This window comes from Salmo trutta, chromosome 37, assembly GCF_901001165.1.
Source record: "Salmo trutta chromosome 37, fSalTru1.1, whole genome shotgun sequence".
Classification (NCBI taxonomy): Eukaryota; Metazoa; Chordata; class Actinopteri; order Salmoniformes; family Salmonidae; genus Salmo; species Salmo trutta.
Genome location: NC_042993.1, coordinates 12,700,712 through 12,707,577, shown reverse-complemented (window position 1 = coordinate 12,707,577; position 6,866 = coordinate 12,700,712).

Here is a 6,866-nt window from a genome sequence, read left to right as displayed (position 1 = left end):
CACAAAAAAGTTTCATGACATTCAGAGATTGTCAAGTCAAGCCTTCGATATTGCGTACAAGGTAGGGAGGGATTGTTTTTTGTTTGTCGAGAAGATTGACATACTCTATTTGATTGTGGTGTTTGATTGTGGTGTATTTTTTGTTACTGGTTGTGTGGTGCATTGGCACAGAAACCTGTTATTGGAAAATTTGTTGCATATATTTTATATAATTATAAATATGGGATTACATATTGAAAATCTGATTCCCCCTAGCTGATCATTGTCTGCAGCCGGCTCTGATCATAGTGTAATGAGACATGCTGAACTGGTAAAGTTGATATCCACCTTTATGAATACAGGTTCTCTAATAACCCCCCAACCTCATATTCTCAATAAACTCACCTGGTAAGATAAGGAATACACTTTCAAAAAATGTGAGGCCTGGGAGCCCATCCACATGTGCCAGAGCCTGGGCTAACAGTGCGGCGTGGCGGAAGAGGGGCTGGAGGAGGGGGGTGCAGGGAGGTCGGGAGCATAAAAGCCCCTTTCTTCTCCTCCCTTGACTCTTCCTTTGAGGAGAGAACAGAGGGGTTGCCAAGGCGATGAGGTTGGTCTGTCTCCCACTGCGTGGTCCGGGAAGAGCTGCAGCTTGTTCTGACATTTACCCAGCCTGGGTTAGGGAGGGAGGGAGGGAATTGGAGGACAGAGAGAAGAGGGGGGAAGAGAGAGAGGGGGAGGTATAAAGAGAGATGAAAAGAGTGGGAGAGGGAGGAGGCGGTTGCACCTGTAACATCAGGGGGGGTTGACTCTCGTTCTCTTGGAAAATTAGCTGTCTCTCCATTTATCTGTGCTTTTTATCTTTACTTTTCTCCATTCAGACTCTATTTCTGGCCAACTCTTTTATGTGGTCTTTCATTGAGACATAGCAGAGAGACAATTAGACAAAAAAATCCTACCTGGAACACACATGGACCCAAGCCCTGAGACTGAGAACAGCATGCTAAAACCGAAACGCCACGGTGATGTGCAAAGTTTACTACACAAAGTGCTACGATGCTCAACTGCCTTTGTTTTCCAACACAGGAAAAGTTCTAGCTGAGTAAAAGAACTCACAAATAGATGGCAGAATGTTGCAGCCTATTACTGTGCGTGGATACATATGCGAGGATAGTGGTTCTCCCACTCACCATGCATCCAGCCATGCATCCAGCCATGCATCCAGCCATGCATCCAGCCATGCATCCAGCCATGCATCCAGCCATGCATCCAGCCATGGCGGCAGGCCTCCTAAGCCCCTCAAAGTGACGTCAAAAGCTCCCGGCATCTCAAACGGCCCCTCTGTCATATCAAGGTGCATTCAAAAGCAATCTGTGTTTCCGCTTAAAAGGCAAATGGTGCTTTCAGACGAACCATATCTCGCAAATGTAAGCTGAGCAACAGAGGCAGAGGCAGAGGGGGCATGTGGCATGGCGTGGGAAGAATACACAAGCTACCAGTACGCTCTATTCTACAGTACACACATGTATATGCACGGTACCTTTTTAATGAAATGGTTAGCATGTGACAACACACAAGGAGAAGGACAATAGGAGGAGGGAATTCAATACAATGTGTCAGAATGGCACCAGTCTGGTTGATATCAAGCATGCGACACATTGTTCATTAAAGTGACGGTAGTTAGTGTGCGGCAGGTCCATATGCGGTGCTTTATGAACTTGAGAAAGACTATGCTAATGTAGAGTGTTTATGGAGAGACAGTGGAAGTACACAAGGCCCTCTGTCAGTTGCAAATGAGCTGTGTATTTCCTTGGCAGTGGAAAGATACTCTCTCTCTCTTTAAGCCTCCCTCTGATTTTCGGGAAATCTTAATGAAGATGAGGGGTTCTATAGGAATGCAAATGCTCAAGGCTACAGTAACTCCCCCTCTCTCTTCTTGAAAGTGAGTGAGAGCACACACACACACACATGCATGAGCATGAACGCGACACACGCACAACCACACACGCACACACACACACACAGACACACACAGTCACACACAGTCACACAAACACACCATTCCCTCCTCCTTTCTCCCCTCTTCATCTCTCGACATCATAAACATACTGATGAGCTGAGTTCACTCCTGGAGCTGTAGAGCTTCATCTCAGTGCTTGAGAGAGACAGAGAGCGAGACATTCCTACATCTGACGAGTAATAGTAACGTTCCCAACTTTATCTTAAAGTGAGAAAGAGTAGCTGTTGTGGAAATGTTAGCTGTACTGGTACTCACAGGTGGCGGTAGTATAGCTACAAGTGGTAGTGTTAATGTTGTAGTCATAGTGGTAATGGCAACAGTAATGTAAGTAATTGTAAGATAATGGTCATGTCAGTCATTTTAAGATCACATGATGATGGTCATTTCAGTGATTGCAAGATAATGGTAATGTTAGTTTTTGTAAGATAATGTCAGTCATTGTAAGATCACAGCCATACTTGAGGGACAAATTATCTCCTTCTACAACTAGCTAGGTATTTACTTATCCAGGTTCCCACGGGCTACTTCCCAGCCATCCCTCTCTCCTCAGTCCTCAGTGACTGTGGCCATCTCTGCAGCGCCTGGAAAGAAAGAAAGGAAAAGGAATGACTGGTTTCCAGCGACCCCCCCCCCCCCCCCCCGACATGTTCCCCCATCATCTTATCAGCAGCCCGAGGCACTTTTCCACAGACCAATGGGGGTCTCAAACTTGTTCCTCTCAAAAGCACGTCCCACCTGGCCCTGTGGTCCCGGGGGGTCAGTGTGTGTGGAGCGAGGCAGAAGGTGGGGATTTGAAGCGGGAGGATACAGAGATGAACTCAGAGGGGCCCTCAGCACCCTGAGACTAGTGATTGCATTGCCACCACTAATATATGCTAATGCATTCATCTCCAAAAGCGCCCCTGATTATTTAGAGTTCCTCAGCAACTGTTTTAGATTTCGCTCGCTTGCCTTTTTATGCAAAGACCCTTTTTTTCTCTTTTCTCCATCGGCAGAGTGCACTTGCGGAGTTGCGGAAGATAAGGGGGAGAGAGTAGAAATTTAAAAGATCATTGAATACTTTGCCCTCTATGTTAATGTGCCCTTGATGTGAGAGTGAATGCAAATAAAAACATGTCTACTTTTTGGGTCGGAAAATAGGAAAAAGGGAGACTTTATTCACTCACATGTTGCAATTTTTCTAAATTCTGATGGGAAGTATATACAGTAATAGATTAAAATACAATTTCCATCTTCCTCTTAGCTTTTTAAATTGCCTTTTTGTTTTATTAACAGGGTGATTGCACTCTCTCCCCTCATCCATAAAAGCTAGTGTGTCTCTGTTTGTGTTCTGAAACCAACACCAGTTGTTTCTGGTATTGGGTGAAGCGTGCATCATCATCGTTGTGATGCTGCTTTGCCGTTCCGCTTTGCTATCTGAGAGGTTCTGACTGGCGTTCTGGCTGGCCTGCATCCTGGCCCGGCTGTGGCGGTGCTGTGAAGCAGCAGCGTTGAGGGGATATCAGCGTAATACCAGACTGAATATGTTAGAGCATATTCCCTCTAATCCTGAGCACGGTGTAATCGGAGGAGACTGGGGCTCTTTACTCTGACAGGCCCGTGCACACGCATACGCCAGGGGGCCACATCACCGGGGAGAGGCCAGTGTGTGTGTTTGTGTGTGTGTCTCTGAGAGGGCGGTGGATACAGGGAGGTAGAGGAAGAGAGTGGTAAGGTGTGGAGAAAGGCAGTGAAGGAAGGAAGACGGGAGGAGGTATGAAAGAGAGGAGAGGGGTCGAGGGGAGGAGAGGGGAGATGAGGGGAGGGGAGGAGAGAGGAGAGGAGGCTTGCTTAATGTAAACAGAGTGAGGCACAGGGAGGGGATAGAGGTTAGCCTGAAGACAAGCAGAAGGAAATGAGCTCGAGGGGAAAAATAAATCAGAAAAATTAAAAAAGGGAAACTAGACAAAATCACAGAGAGATTTAAAAAGGATTTTGAAAGCCGCAGGGATTTGCAGAGAATTTGGAGAAGATATATGGAAATGATAGTGCTGCCCAGATGCGCTGCAGAGAGCAGCATCTGCAGCATTAATTACAATAGTACCTCGTCTCCCCACCCCACACCACCAGCCCACCCCTGCTTCTCCACCACCTGTTTCCTTTCCAGGGTACTCGCTGTACGTGAGTGAAATCCAGGAATTCTGCTTCCATCCACCAACCACCATGCCTGATGCAACTGCAGAGTAAAGCCCAGGCAGGGACAGGCATCCCTCCCTCCCTCCCTCTCTCCATCCCTCCCTCCTGCCTCTCTCCGTCAACCCCCAGCGGGTATCTTGATGTCCAATTTATTAGGTAGTGAGACACAGAGTAAATAAAAGCTCTCTTTCAACTGAAACGCTTTAGCCCTGCGCTGTGCTAGGCTGTGCTTTATTTTTGTCCTGCTGCTGAATTGAATTCAGTGATTCAACCATAGTATCACCGATGGAAAGATTGCCAGGACCTGTGCAGGGAAATACTTGTTTGTTGTGTGTGCCTATGTCAGTGCTATGAAGATTGCTATGTGGTGTTTTTATTATGTATAGCTATTAATCACAAAGATTACATCTGTTAAATAGGGATTGTTTTCATTCCCCTTTCATGTAATAGGAGAGGTTAAACGCTGTTTTACGAGATTAAACCTAACAAAACATTAATACGAATACACAAGCCTAAACAACCTTCAGATTGTGGGTTTGAGAGGCAGGAGTTGTAAGAGGCATCATACCCAGATAGGGTAGTAGAGAATGGAAAGCTATCCAATGTCCAGAGGTCAACACAGCTTTGTGCAGTGTCAGAGGTCTTGGCAAGTGTCACGTCCTGACCAGTGAAAAGGGTCACTTGCCATAGTAGAATGGTCAGGGCGTGGCAGGGGGGTTGTTTTGTGTTTTGGGGTTTGTTTGTGTCTAGGGTAATGTGTTCTAGTTTTCATTTTCTATGTTTCGTTTTCCAGGTTTGGCCGAGTATGGTTTCCAATCAGAGGCAGGTGTCTTTCGTTGTCTCTGATTGGAGGCCATACTTGGGTTTTGCCTGTTTTCCTTTGGGTTTTGTGGGTGGTTATTTTCCGTTTAGTTATTGTGCCTGACTGAACTGTTTTGTCGTTTGGTTATTTTATTTAAGTGTTCTCTTAAAATAAATGAAGATGAGCACTATATACGCTGCGCCTTGGTCTGTTCAAAACGACGAGTGTGACAGCAAGAAAGATTTGCAAAGAGGATTTGTGGTGGAAAAGCATTAGATCAACTCTAAAAGTTGGCCGATTTCTCTCTAAAGTTAAACTGGTAAAGGCCTTTGGGCTTATCTGAATGGATCCCGTAGCTGGGGTGGGGGTGGGAATGCGGGATGGGAGAGTTGAGAAGGCATTACAAGCTTCTTAGCATCAAAGATCTCTACACCACAGAGCATACTCTGACTGTTTCGCCTCTCTGCTTAACCCCTCTCCCTATTTTCTCTCCACTTTCCTGCTGGCCTCAGCCACTATGTTTTTTTCAACAGATCAATTAAATAATTTAGTGTGAATTTGGTAATTACGACCACTGGTTCTGGATAAATGGTATGGATTCCAAAAGTCAAGGCCTGGTCCGACCTGTGTCAGTCAAAGAGAAGGGAAGTTATTAAGAAACAGAAACTACAATCAGCACATCTCGTCCTCCAAGACAGACCGCCAGGCTGTGGCCCTTTCCTGCTGTCATCTCCATACCGCTACACCCCTCACTTCATCACAGCACCCTGGCTGGGTTTAGGTAGATGTGGGGTGCTGAGATAGAGACAGTGGCCAAGGACAGTCGAGATGGATGCGAGAGCAAACCACCGTGAAAAATAATAATAACAGCAATACTAACAAATAACAAAATAGCGATAGCGAGAAAGAGATAGAAAATTGCATTTGCTTTTTTTTCCTGTTCCATCTGACCTCCAGCTGAGATTTGGATGCATTACTTCTAGCGGTGATGTCGGGATCCAAATAGCTACAGCGAATAAACAAGATTAGTGATTTGGACATGCCAGTAAATCTTATCATATTGGAGCAGAGAGGGAAGCAGGGAAACAGGACCAAAGCAATGGGGTCGGCAGAGGCCAAGACACAGGCAGAGACGGACGCATGAAACAATCTATTCTTTTGTTGTTTCTACTCTCGTCTTTTGTTACTCACACTGGAGAGACGGAGAGATGGTGATACTATATTCCGGCAGCAGAAATTGAAACTTTTGTTCTCCACGGGCTCGTGACTTGGTCAAGTCCTCTGTTCTAGATACAGTATTTCTACTCTCAGTGTGACAGAGGCGTACTGTGAAGAAGTGCTGGGAGGCATCATCTCAGAGAAGCATGGAGAGATACACCCCAGTGGAGGTTCCCTCTCATTTTTCTTACCCCAAGACCATCATCAAAACCTCTTTATAGAATGAAAGAGGAAGTGAAAACAAAGCTCATTGTCAGAAAACTATTCTGCCATTGCGTTTTCGGGTTGGTTGAAATTGCCAGTTGATGAGGACAATATGGGCTGGTGATGGGGAATTTGAGGAGGGTCTTTGAGCCCAGATTCCAGCCTAATTGTCTTGCTCAGTGTAAAAGGATACGACACAAAGCCTCGTGACGTTAAGCAGCCTTGTGTCAGATTGGAGGCTTAGCTAGCGCCCACCATCCGGGTGGTCTTGGGCTGTGGGGTACGGATGGATAGCACACTTGGGCAGCAGGGTCTGTTACTGACTGTGGGCACCAGTGGTGCAGATGGAAGATCAGGAGTGGGATTGGAGTGATTCCTGATGGAGATAAAATGTCAAAACAAGTCCAACTAAATCATCAGTTATCAAGGCAGATATTTTGGAGACTATCGCCAGATGTAGAAATTGTT